Source organism: Panulirus ornatus, chromosome 2 (assembly GCF_036320965.1).
Source record: "Panulirus ornatus isolate Po-2019 chromosome 2, ASM3632096v1, whole genome shotgun sequence".
Lineage (NCBI taxonomy): Eukaryota > Metazoa > Arthropoda > Malacostraca > Decapoda > Palinuridae > Panulirus > Panulirus ornatus.
Genome location: NC_092225.1, coordinates 77057283 through 77072375, shown reverse-complemented (window position 1 = coordinate 77072375; position 15093 = coordinate 77057283).

Here is a 15093-nt window from a genome sequence, read left to right as displayed (position 1 = left end):
AAGCTCAAAGAAAGAGACGAAAGAATGGCCCAACCCATCCGCATACATATATATATACATACATGTCCAACCATGCACATATCCATACCTATACATTTCAATGTATACATTTTTTTCTTTTTTTTTTTTGCATTTTACGCTATTACATGGGAGGCTGATTAAGAGACTGGATCACCAGACAGGAATAAGGGAGAAATTCCTTTGATGGACAGAAGATTATCTCTGTGGGAGAGAACAGGGATGCATGTTATAGGAGAATCTTCCAAATGAGTTGAGATGACCAGCAGAACGCCACAGTGTTCAGGACCATTACTTGTCTTCAGGTATGTTAATAACTCGCCTGAAACTTTGGAATCCTACTTGAATAATTTTGTAGACGATACAAAGGTCTTGAGGAAAGTGAAAAATGAGAAGGATTGCATCACCTGATAAGGGACCTAAACAGACTCCAAATATTGGTCTGAAACATGTTTGATGAAATTCAACCCAAGCAAATGTGAATTAATGAGGATGGGACAAAGCAAAAGATGACCTCAATATGATTATTTTATAGCAGAAAATGTGTCAGGATTCAATATGTGAGAAGGCCTTAGGAGTCAACATCATCCCTAACCTGTTTCCAGGATCCCATATTAGGAGAATAGTTAGGGAGACAAACTATCTTGTGGCAGATACCAGACTGATTTTTAAGTATATAGATGAAGAAATGTTTAGCAAGCTATTCATATTCTACATAAGGCCGAAACTGGATTGTGTTTCTTAGATTTGGTTACCTCACCTAGAGAAGCACAAAGATCTACTGGAGAAGATCCTGAGGAGAACATCAGAGATGGTACCAGAATTAAGAGAGCTAAGTTACAGGGAAAGGCTGAATGGTACTAGAATTAAGAGAGCTAAGTTACAGGGGAAAGGCTGGAGGCTTTAGATTTATCTAACTTGGAAGAGAGAAAGGTATAGGGTTGACCTGCTCACAACTTTTAAGTTTTTAAAAGAGATCAACGATATGGACACTGAACAGTTCTTAAAGAGATGTAGGGATAGAAGGACTAGACAGTGTAACAAGAAATTAAAAAACTTTTGAAAAATGATGTAAAGAAATACCTTTATAATATAAGAGTAATGAATGAATGGAACAGAATGACTAAGGACTTTTAATGTAAAGAGCGTACATAAATTTAAGAGGTTGTATGATGGTTCAGAATGCTCAAGAGATGGGGCCCCACAAGTGTTAAACTTTCTCCCCAGACAGTACAAATAGAAAATTACAAATAGGTAAGAAAGAGACGTAACAGAGAAGGTCCAGAGGAGAGCAACAAAGAAGGTACCAGAATTAAGAGAGCTGAGTTACAAGGAAAGGCTAATGGCTTTAAAGTTTCACACCTTGAAGGAAAGAAGAGTGAGGGTTGACCTTATCACAATCTATAAGTATTTAGAACAGATCAATGACATGAGCACTGAACATTTCTTCGAGAGATGTGGATATAGAGTAACCGGAGGATATAAGAAATGAAGAATGAAACTAGTTAAGATAATTGTAAAAGAATTAACTTTTAAGTATTAGAGTGGTGGATGAATGGAATAATGGTAAATGCAGACAACAAACTTGAATTTAAGAAGTTTTTAAGAGACAAGGCCCCATGAGGTAAAACTCCCTCCCTGTGCATTAAAAATACGTAATTTCAAATAGGTAAATACACATGCACACTGATAATGAGGAATTCAGAAAAGCAAAGTTGTAGAGTGCATACTGATAGTTCATATAGTCTACCATGGATATTAAGAATATCATGTTACCCCAGTTGGAAAAAGTAATCAGGTAGTGCTCAGGTTTGACTATGTGGTACATAAGATAATTGAATGAGCAGAGATTGGACAAATCATAAACAGGAGATATAATCGTAGACACTACACAAACATCAACAGTTTCTATGGTAACATAGATTGGAACATGGAGTTAATAGCCATAAACTAGAGCTTTGTGGTGAAAGGGTCAGTGAAATTTACATTGAAGCTGTAGAAACATGAGTACCTTTGCCCTCAAATACAGATGAAGTGGTAAGAAAGAGGAAAGAATGGTTTGATAGATGTCACAAAGGAAAGTAGCTTTGAGATGTGGAGTGGCATAGATGTAGAAGGCACTCCATCCTGCTAGGTATGAGAGCAGGAACAAGTATACCAGGATAAGGAGGGAGGAGCAAAGAAAGTTTGAAAATAATATTATGAACAAGGCAGGAGAAAATTCAAAATTTTATCATGAATTCATCGTGGTAATATTCTCCTCTCAGACTTGCAAGTCATGTATTCTGATATTTCTATATATTTGTATATGTATATGGCACATTTCAAAACCAAACTTTCTTTTATCTATTAATCTCTCCACTCTCTTTTGTTTTTCTTATGTTTCGCTTTGCATTGTTGGAAGCTGCAAATTCAACCTGCAAAATCCCTTTTTTCTTTTATTTTGTAAGTGGAATACACAATATATATCACTGAAGCTCTTACATTTCACTGCACTGACAGTTGCAACATTTTGGTATACTCCTACAGTGTCTTCAGGGATTGTTGATTGTAGATTATGCAAAAAATCCAGAAAGTGGTGTAAGGAAACAAGAAATATATTATCAGTACATGAGATTTGACAATTGTATGTAATGGAATTTAGTTATAATTTGTTTAATCTTCAGTCAACTTCACCTGGATATAAACATAGCAAGAATCAACAAGTTACTGCTATGATGCCATGGATCTTTAGTTTGTTTTGATATTGTGACATGAATTATATCAAGTTATGATTTTCATATAATCAACCAGTTTGATTTATCAATATTTAACAAGTTTTAGTCACAAATGAGCTTCTACTTTATAGGAACACTATCCTCTGTAATATGGTTTTTCCATCTACCCTCTACATACAAAATCACACTTTTTTTTCTATATCCCTTCTCTCCAGTGAAACCCCAAGCACTCTATACAATAATCATTTTTTCCATCTTGCTCTGTAAGTTCATATCACTTATGACTTTTATACTAACTTCTCATCATAAACTTTGCCCAGAATTATTCTCCATAGATCATTCATCCCTCTGCATTTCATGTACCCACTCTGAAGGACTTCTCTTCTGATCTTGACAGCATTTGAAGGATGCATGGTAGGTCTTGTCCTGTCAGAGCATTTGGACCCAATTACAGCAAGCCCAGAATATGCCAAATTAGTATCTACCTCTTCAAGCAACCAATTCTATGCAGGCCAGCCAATTGTTGCCCAGAAAAATTGACACAATATAAACCACCTTGTTATCCTTGACCCTCATCAACTTCAAGAAAACTGAACTCTCTACTCAAAGCCAGCCAGCCTTCAGAATATATCCAATCCACCAGAAAGCAAAAGAAAGACATAGAAGTTTCACATCATAATAAAGTTTAGGTAGGCTGATGCTTTGTTATGAATTGTAGATTATATATAGGAGTGGTGATTTTGTACCTGTTACACAAATAGTTGTTGATGTTCAGCCCCATAATACATAGGAAGTTTGTGTGAAGTACAAAGAAGGCTTGGGAAATGGCTTCAGTTGCTGATTTATAATGTCACATATCAAAGAATCAGAATTCCCTAATATTTTCCATAAAGTTGGAGTAATGCTGGACTGTAATCTTAGCACTGTTCTTTTCTTATGGTATCTACAGATCATTTCAAGCCTGGTGTGATGGGCATTGGAAATGCTGCCTTCAAGTGAACTCATGAGATCTGAAATGAAGCATTAATATATTTGTGCAAAGGTGACTTTGCAGTATGCTGTACGATACACCGACAAGTGTGGCTAGTCAGGACTATAGTAGTGAGGGTTTAGTTCTGTGTCAGCAGTTATCTTCTTGGACAACTAAAATATGTTGAGCTAGTATGCCAAAAGGTAAGAAATTTTTCATAAAGACGGCTTGATGCTGAAGGGCAATTTGCCAGTAATATATTACTTTGTGTCAGTGCAAAGTTATGTTTGAAGTTTAGTTCTCAAGGGAGAGCCTGTGATTGTGCTGTGTATGGAATAGTCCCCATTATGATAGTCAGCTAGTTGTAATCAGGGCTTTTACATAGCACAGAATTAAAATTTCTTAACAACAGACAACAGGTTGTATTTATTGGTTGCATAATTCGGGTAATGCTAATTACAGAGGCTAGTTTCATTGCTTCAGATGTGCCTTTGTTTACCAGGTTTGGTGAAAGTGTATTTGTATTTTAATCAGTGACTTTAACTCGTTCACTGCTCTGTACCTCTTATGAGAAATCACCGAGGACTGCTTTCTTCCTCACATGATGTTTAATGGTTCCCATCGTCATTTGAATTCCCAGTTGATTTTTTTTTTCATTCCCCAGTTGAGATGGCTTGAACAAATGAATGCTCTGATTAAGGCCATTTTCATACTTGGTCGCTGTTTCCTGCATTAGCAATGTAGTGTTAGGGACATATGAAGAAAGGCCGCATCTGCATACGTCCATTCTCTAGTTCTCTTGTAATGCACTGAAACCACAGCTTCCTGTCCACAACCAGGCTCCACAGGCCTTTCCATGGTTTACCCAGGACATTTCACTTGCCCTGGTTCAGTGTATTGACAGCATGTCAACCCCAGTACACCACATTGTTCAAATTCACTCTCTCCCGTGCACACATATCGCCTTCCAGTGTGTTTAGGCCCCAGTCATTCAAAATATTTTTTTTGCTCTCTGTCCCTCTGTCTCCATCTATACATATATACAGTGGCCACCAGTCAAGTAGGCACAAGGGGTCTGTGAAACAAAGATCAAGGATAAACATCTAATAAAATCATGGAAACTGTAGCAAAAAGGGCTGTGAGCTGGAAATCCTCACCTCATGGTTTACTTTTCCAGATGAAGAAACAGAGAAGGGGGCCAAGTGAGGATTTTTCCTTCTATAGCTCAGTTATCTCTTCTTGATACTTCCTCACTAACTCGAAAAATGGTGAATATGTATGGAAAAATATATATGCAGATGCTTCTCGACTTACGATGGGGTTACATTCTGATAATTTGAAAATATTGTAAATTGGAAATACAATCATTGTATTTAGTACTGTACGTCCAATGTACCGAACATCATAGCTTAGCCTAGATTACCTTAAACATTCTCAGAACACTTACAGTAACCTACAGTTGAACAAAATCATATAACACAAACCCTATTTCATAATAAAGTGTTGAATATCTTGACGTCGTAAAGTCGAAAAATTATAAGTCAGGAGCATCTTTATATATATGTATATTATTATACTTGATCGCTGTTTCCTGCATCATTGAGGTAGTGCCAGGAAACAGACGAAGAATGGCCCATCCATTCATATACACAGTTTTTCAATCCATTGACAGCACGTCAACCTCAATATACCACATAGTTCCAATTCACTCTATTCCTTGCACGCCTTTCACCCTCCTGTATGTTCAGGCCCCATTCACCCAAAATCTTTTTCACTCCATCCTTCCACCTCCAATTTGGTCTCCTGTTTCTCCTTGTTCCCTCCCCTTTTGACACATATATCCTCTTTGTCAATCTTTCCTCACTCATCTTCCCCATATATCCTGACCATTTCAACACACCCTCTTTTGCTCTCTCATCCACACTCTTTTTATTTCCACACATCTCTCTTATTCATTACTTACTTGATCAAACCACCTTACACCACATATTGTCTTCAAACATCTCATTTCCAACTTATCCACCCTCCTCTGTACAACCTCTTGCAACCATATGATATTGTTGGAACTACTATTCCTTGAAACATACCCATTTTTACTCTGAGATAGCATTCTCTCCTTCCACACTTTCTTCATCGCTACCATATATATGTATGTGTGTGCTTGTGAGTGGATGTGTCTTTCTCTGTCTATTTCCTGGCACTACCTTTTTTAATGCGGGAAACAGCGATCAAGTTTAAAGGAGATATATATTTTTGAGTTTTTAGATATCTTTTTCACACTAGAAAGTGCTAAATAACCATTTGGTTACAACACTTAACAAATGACATTTGATCAAATCAGTCAGTTACCACCAGGTTAGAATTAAGAAACATGGTGCAGTTGCTAGGTAATTTCTTCCCCAAGAACAAAGATAAAACTGAGGTTTGTGGGGTGACCTCTCTGCTCCTTGGGTTATCTTGCTAAGATCACCCTTAAGGTCTCTTATCCTTTGTTATTCTTCTTTTTCCTCTCCAAATGATAAATATCTTAAGTATCCAGCAGTACATATATTCCACCTGGCCACTATGTACACACAACCTGCAGTTTGGAAGAAACCTCTATCTGCTACTAATGGTGTGGCAAGTCAGTTGGATGATTTATTAAGAGGTGCACAAAGATATCAAAACTATTATTTTTTAATGAATTATGATCCCATAATCACAGTTATCAGAGGAAAGCCTGTAAGCTTTCTGATTGCACAAACATGAGAAATCACCTTTGGTCCTGTGTGCATACCATTTCTAGTTTTCACAAGTGCCTCTTTCTCACTACCACAAGCACAGTACATTTTCAATTCAGTTTTCTCTTCAGATAATTCAGAATGAGAGATTTTTTTCCCCTCAGCTGTTCCATTGATGCTTAGATGAATAGGGGTAGCATGTCATCCCTGCAGGGGTGCCAGGGATGCTGTAGAATCCCAAGTGAAGAACACATGAGAGTTCCTGGAGGGTTGCAAGGTTCTCCAATGACTCTTCCTTTGTTTGGATTGCTATCTGTAGCCTGCAACTAGAGTCCACAGTGTGTGCAGAATTAAGCTTATGGCAGGAAATTTAGTTTCTGGATTAACACCAGAAGCTCTCTACTGTGCTCACCTTGATTGAAGATTGTAGCACTGGAAGAGTTAAGAGTTGGGAAAAGTTAAATCACATGACAATGGAAGCCATCCTCAACACAGTCATTAGATGACAATGGGAGCCATTTAAGGGTTAGATAGAGGAAAATATTGGATTGATCCAGATCAGAATTTCACTCTGCTAAGTGTCACTTGATGCTCTTAATTATGTTCACTTAGCCCTCTTAACAGACAAGGCTTTAACCCACATGTGGTCCCCATTATGTATTGCTTCATTGTTTTGTGATTTGCATGTACATTGTTTATGTGAAAATGAATAAAATGGTGTATATTTTTTTCTCAGCATGATATCTTTAAACCCATGCAACTGTGTGTGGAAAGTGCCCAAGTGAATCTTGAGCTTTTGGGAAGAAGAGCTTCAGCATGGTGGTAAATTCTGACATTTGAAAGAGTATTGATACTGGTCAGTTTGGTGTTGATAGTGCCAAAGCTCTTGACTTGCCTGATACATCTTAGAACTATTTCTGAGCATGCAGGTTAAATAAGGCACTGCCTCCAATGTAATACCCTAAGGTGCAGCAATCACTCATACCAGTGGTAAAGCTATTGAGAATTTAGAGCCTGATACATCTTAGAACTGTATTCCTGGGGATAGGGGATTAAGAATACTTCCCACGTATTCCCTGCGTGTCGTAGAAGGCGACTAAAAGGGGAGGGAGCGGGGGGCTGGAAATCCTCCCCTCTCGTTTTTTTTTAAATTTTCCAAAAGAAGGAACAGAGGGGGCCAGTTGAGGATATTCCAAAAAAGGCCCAGTCCTCTGTTCTTAGCACTACCTCGCAAACGCGGGAAATGGCGAATAGTTTAAAAAAAAAAAAAAAATCTTAGAACTATTTCTGAGCATGCAGGTTAAATAAGGCACTGCCTCCAATGTAATACCCTAAGGTGCAGCAATCACTCATACCAGTGGTAAAGCTATTGAGAACTTAGAGCAAGTGGTGACAGTCTGAATCAAAGATCGAAATCAACATAACATTCCTGTAGATTATTTCTTTTTTTCTGTTATAAAATGTATTTGTTATTGAAATGCTTCGATTGATGTTAGACTTGTATTTTACTGTATGTATGGCATTGTATTGAAAATTTTTTATGAAAATTATGTTGAAAAATCTCCCTCATGAACATTAATCAGTTCATTGTACTAAATTGTTTGGTAAAATGGGATTCACTGTCCATTGATTAAGTTGTGTTTTCTAGGAATTCATCTGCAAAGTAGGGAGTAAGTGTATGTATTCAATAGTGACTGTTGCCATGTTGAAGTCGCCTATCCATGCGCTGTTAGTGATTAACCCTCAGGTTTTTTCTCATAACTTTCTGAAGAGCAAGATATGACCACTTGAGTGTGTTGTATGATCATCTTGTAACACCATGTCATCAATAGGGGAGTTGAATGCAGATCCCTAGGCATGAGGTTCCCATGATGTGCAGAGAGAACAGAGTCAGAGGGTGTCTGTACGGAGGTCATGTTTGCAGTGCCCCCTGGGAATGTCTAGTTAAAGAACTGATTTTCTTCAGTGCACTGAACCATTATGGTTGCTGCTGTATTGCATTTTGTTTAATATAGTCACAATCATCTTGTAACCCTGGCTTCAGTAGGGCAGATAAAGATAGACCCTGAGGCTTAAAGTTTTATTCCTCAGCTAATGTGGTGATGGTACATGAAGGGAATCTGATCATGCAGAACCTCAATAGGCTTTGATTGTCTTTAGTACATAGTTTTCTGATCATCACCTTGCTTCAAGGAAGCAAGACAGACTCCAAGGCCAAAGGTTCTTTTGGGAACCAAGTCGGAATGTCTGCATAGGGAGAGCTCCTCTGATACCTCATGGTATTATCCTGCACAGAAATGTAACTGACTTCATGAACAACTTTTTTATTTACTTATTATTCTTTGTCGCTGTCTCCCGCATTAGCGAGGTAGTGCAAGGAAACAGACGAAAAAATGGCCCAACCCACCCACATACACATGTATATACATACATGTCCACACACACACATATACATACCTATACATCTCAACGTATACATATATATATATATTTTTTTTTTCATACTATTTGCCATTTCCCGTGTTAGCGAGGTAGCGTTAAGAACAGAGAACTGGGCCTTAGAGGGAATATCCTCACCTGACCCCCTTCTCTGTTCCTTCTTTTGAAAAATTAAAAAAAAAAAACAAGAGAGGGGAGGATTTCCAGCCACCCGCTCTCTCCCCTTTTAGTCGCCTTCTACGACACGCAGGGAATACGTGGGAAGTATTCTTTCTCCCCTATCCCCAGGGATGATATATATATATATATATATATATATATATATATATATATATATATTTTTTTTTTTTTTTTTTTTATACTTTGTCGCTGTCTCCCGCGTTTGCGAGGTAGCGCAAGGAAACAGACGAAAGAAATGGCCCAAGCCCCCCCATACACATGTACATACACACGTCCACACACGCAAATATACATACCTACACAGCTTTCCATGGTTTACCCCGGACGCTTCACATGCCTTGATTCAATCCACTGACAGCACGTCAACCCCTGTATACCACATCGCTCCAATTCACTCTATTCCTTGCCCTCCTTTCACCCTCCTGCATGTTCAGGCCCCGATCACACAAAATCCTTTTCACTCCATCTTTCCACCTCCAATTTGGTCTCCCTCTTCTCCTCGTTCCCTCCACCTCCGACACATATATCCTCTTGGTCAATCTTTCCTCACTCATTCTCTCCATGTGCCCAAACCATTTCAAAACACCCTCTTCTGCTCTCTCAACCACGCTCTTTTTATTTCGACACATCTCTCTTACCCTTACGTTACTTACTCGATCAAACCACCTCACACCACACATTGTCCTCAAACATCTCATTTCCAGCACATCCATCCTCCTGCGCACAACTCTATCAATAGCCCACGCCTCGCAACCATACAACATTGTTGGAACTACTATTCCTTCAAACATACCCATTTTTGCTTTCCGGGGACGAGCAGTGTGGTTTCAGAAGTGGTAGAGGTTGTGTGGATCAGGTGTTTGCTTTGAAGAATGTATGTGAGAAATACTTAGAAAAGCATATGGATTTGTATGTAGCATTTATGGATCTGGAGAAGGCATATGATAGAGTTGATAGAGATGCTCTGTGGAAGGTATTAAGAATATATGGTGTGGGAGGCAAGTTGTTAGAAGCAGTGAAAAGTTTTTATCGAGGATGTAAGGCATGTGTACGTGTAGGAAGAGAGGAAAGTGATTGGTTCTCAGTGAATGTAGGTTTGCGGCAGGGGTGTGTGATGTCTCCATGGTTGTTTAATTTGTTTATGGATGGGGTTGTTAGGGAGGTAAATGCAAGAGTCTTGGAAAGAGGGGCAAGTATGAAGTCTGTTGGGGATGAGAGAGCTTGGGAAGTGAGTCAGTTGTTGTTCGCTGATGATACAGCGCTGGTGGCGGATTCATGTGAGAAACTGCAGAAGCTGGTGACGGAGTTTGGTAAAGTGTGTGGAAGAAGAAAGTTAAGAGTAAATGTGAATAAGAGCAAGGTTATTAGGTACAGTAGGGTTGAGGGTCAAGTCAATTGGGAGGTGAGTTTGAATGGAGAAAAACTGGAGGAAGTGAAGTGTTTTAGATATCTGGGAGTGGATCTGTCAGCGGATGGAACCATGTAAGCGGAAGTGGATCATAGGGTGGGGGAGGGGGCGAAAATTTTGGGAGCCTTGAAAAATGTGTGGAAGTCGAGAACATATATATATATATATATATATATATATCCCATATATATATATATATATATATATATATTTTTTTTTTTTTTTTTGTTGCGAGGCATGGGCTATGGATAGAGTTGTGCGCAGGAGGGTGGATGTGCTGGAAATGAGATGTTTGAGGACAATGTGTGGTGTGAGGTGGTTTGATTGAGTAAGTAACGTAAGGGTAAGAGAGATGTGTGGAAATAAAAAGAGCGTGGTTGAGAGAGCAGAAGAGTGTGTTTTGAAATGGTTTGGGCACATGGAGAGAATGAGTGAGGAAAGATTGACCAAGAGGATATATGTGTCGGAGGTGGAGGGAATGAGGAGAAGTGGGAGACCAAATTGGAGGTGGAAAGATGGAGTGAAAAAGATTTTGTGTGATCGGGGCCTGAACATGCAGGAGGGTGAAAGGAGGGCAAGGAATAGAGTGAATTGGATCGATGTGGTATACCGGGGTTGACATGCTGTCAGTGGATTGAATCAGGACATGTGAAGCGTCTGGGGTAAACCATGGAAAGCTGTGTAGGTATGTATATTTGCGTGTGTGGACGTGTATGTATATACATGTGTATGGGGGTGGGTTGGGCCATTTCTTTCATCTTTTTCCTTGTGCTACCTCGCAAACGCGGGAGACCGACAAAAAAAAAAAAAAAAAAAAAATTTCACTGTCTCCCACGTTTGCGAGGTAGCGCAAGGAAACAGACGAAAGAAATGGCCCAACCCACCCCCATACGCATGTATATACATACGTCCACACACGCAAATATACATACCTACACAGCTTTCCATGGTTTACCCCAGACGCTTCACATGCCCTGGTTCAATCCATTGACAGCACATTGCCCCGATATACCAAATCGTTCCAATTCACTCCATTCCTTGCACGCCTTTCACCCTCCTGCATGTTCAGGCCCCAATCACTCAAAATCTTTTTCACTCCATCTTTGCACCTCCAATTTGGTCTCTCACTTGTCCTCTTTCCCTCCACCTCTGACACGTATATCCTCTTTGTCAATCTTTCCTCACTCATTCTCTCCATGTGACCAAACCATTTCAAAGCACCCTCTTCTGCTCTCTCAACCACACCCTTTTTATTACCACATATCTCTCTTACCCTTTCATTACTTACTCATTCAAACCACCTCACACCACACATTGTCCTCAAACATCTCATTTCCAGCACATTCACCCTCCTCCGCACCACTCTATCTATAGCCCACGCCTCGCAACCATATAACATTGTTGGAACCACTATTCCTTCAAACATACCCATTTTTGCTTTCCATGATAACGTTCTCGACTTCCACACAGTTTTCAACGCTCCCAAAACTTTCACCCCCTCCCCAGTCTATGATTCACTTCCACTTCCATGGTTCCATCCACTGCCAAATCCACTCCCACATATCTAAAACACTTCACCTCCTCCAGTTTTTCTCCATTCAAACTTACCTCCCATTTGCCTTGTCCCCCAACCCTACTGTACCAAATAACCTTGCTCTTATTCACATTCACTCTCAGCTTTCTTCTTTCACACACTTTACCAAATTCAGTCACCAGCTCCTGCAGTTTCTTATCCGAATCAGCCACTTGTACTGTATCATCAGCGAACAACAACTGACTCACTTCCTAAGCTCTCTCATCCACAACAGACTGCATACTTGCCCCTCTTTCCAAAACTCTTGCATTTACCTCCCTAACAACCCCATCCATAAACAGATTAAACAACCGCAGAAACATCATGCTCTCCTGCCGCAAACCAACATTCACTGAGAACCAATCACTTTCCTCTCTTCCTACACATACACATGCCTTACATCCTCGATAAAATCTTTTCACTGCTTCTAACAACCTACCTCCCACACCATATATTCTTAATACCTTCCTCAGAGCATCTCTATCAACTCTATCATATGCCTTCTCCAGATCTATAAATGCTTTATACAAATCCATTTGCTTTTCTAAGTATTTCTCAAATACATTTTTCAAAGCAACTTTTAATTGTCAAAATCATCTTGTAAACTTATATCATCAGACGGGGAGGTAAAGACAGACCTCATAGCATAAGGTTTCCATGACCCTTTTAGTGTACTGATGATTCATTGGGGCAACAAAGTAGGATGGTTTCTCCCCAATGAGAATTTTTGCATTTTCTCATGTTATGGACTTGTGATCATGGGATGTGTTCAGCAGAGCTGGGGTTATAGATAAACAGACCATATTGGTGAAGTGTTTACACTTCCAGACTCTTGGATAATTGCCCTAAAGTAATTTTGATAGATCATTGGTTGTATATCACATGAAGATCCCAAATCCATACTATTAGTAATATGTAATAGATCCTTTGCATAGAATATGTGTTTTAGGAAGTTTAAATGTTTATGACAGATCACTGTGTAACATTGAAAGTCCATAGCTTCTGAATACCAGTCACGTCCAGAACAGATCAATAGTTACCATTCAAGGTTTGAGGCCCAAATAACACAGGGATGGTGTTTACTTCAGGAGCACATATGATAACTTTAGTGCCTTGAAATGAATTTCCATCATCCATTTTGTCACTCTGGGCATTTTTTTTTTCCATTACCATTTACAGAGATGGGGTTGTTTTGGAGTCATGCTTGCCTTTTATGAACTGAAAATCTTAATCTGAGATTTTTGTTGTGTTCACCAGTAGTATAAGATATTGTGATTCCTCCTAGTCAAGGTACTTCTTTGACAAGATTCAAAATGTGTCTTGTACTTGGCCGTATGGGAACAGTTGCCTTTCTGTTAAATAGCTCCTTGCCTCTGAGAAATACTCTGTATTCCCAAAGTGATAGACAGGCCTCACGTTTGTTGGTATGGTATTAGAACATTTTCATTTAGTACAGTTAAAAGTTTGGAAAAATATGGGAGACCTTATGAACTATGCTATTATTTGATACAAAATTGGGAATGGAAGAGTCCTTTTCTTTTCTTAGACCAACAATAATATGATGTAGCCACTCTATTGTAGTGAAAGGCCTTGACATCAACACCAAAAATCTAGATCCCTTGAAACTGAGTACAAAATTAAACTTTTAGTGTTGTAGAATGTAAATATCAGAATGAAAATAAGCATTTTTCCACTTATACCTTCAGATTCATGCTATTTAATTGCCATTTAGAAATTTAGAATATCTCTGAAAATAAAATTTTGCCAGGGCTTTCTGTTATATAGCAAAGTTACAAGCTAATACAATGTCATGGTGAACTGGTTCTTTTTAGTAAAACAAAGAGTTGCTTTAAATGATATCTCATAAGAGCTTTAGGAAGCCCAGAATGGTAGTCCATCAAGAAAAGTCTGCAGAGACCCATGGTTTGGAGAGCATTCTGTGTACCCACTGTGCATCATACCTTAGGTGGAGCTACCATTCTTTGGAGCCATATAGGAGTAGGGACTGAGGTGCAGAGTTGTTAGCATGTCGCTGTTAATGCTTCTCTGGCCCTTCCTCGTTCTGAATGATTTGATGACATCATTAATGTGAAGTACTTAATGAGGAAAGTTTGGGCCATTCTCTTCTTTTGGAATTGCAAAGATAAAATTCTTACCATTGCAGTAGAATGAATAGCTTATCCAACTGTTTATCTTATGTGGAGTTTGCAACATTTGGAAAGATGCCACAATGAAGCTAAGAAATCTGTTGTCTGAAACGACATTAGGAATAAGTGGATCTTGTCATCTGGACACATAAATCTCTTCCACAAGGGCCAAAGACCTTATGCTTTATGTTTATATTTTATGTATCTCAGATTTTCAATCCGGAGGCAGCCGGGGACAATACCATGATCTTTGATTTCAGCCTTTCTACTTAGATTATCTTTTTCCTCTCATGAAGAGCCTCTAGAATATTATATTAAAACTGATTGGTTTTCTAGATTTGATAATTCTAGTAAATCTGAAGTGGGTAAAACAATCCTAGTTCATGAGACTACTGCAAGTTTCAGAGTTCCTTGCAAGGCTCCTTAGAGACTTTTAGTGATAATTGTCTAAGAGGGATCCAACCTGAAAATTCTTTCAAATGGATGTTAGAAAAATATACAAAGAACACTTAGCAGATAACCTTTTATTAATTATTTATGCAGCAACTTAAAGCGAGGTAGTACCTGTTGATTTGGTAATCTTTTCGGGTCTTGTTGAAAGATTATGATGACTGTTGTGATGAAATCAACATGTTTAGTTTTCTCTGATGCTTTATGTAGCATGAATAAAGATGGTAACACTGTTGCTTTATAGAAGAGTGCTTTACAGAAACATTTGGCTGTGGTGTGTAACATTGTCTCTAGTCATGTGTGAAACAGATTACTGAGATCCATTTTTTGAGGAAATCTGTAGCTCTTTATTTCACCTCTAGCATTTATCGAAAGCTCTGGATCTTTAACTATACAGTATATTAACTTTATGGTTAGTATAACTTTGTGGTGTACATCTATCTGTATCTATGATGCCCATTCCCTCTTGGA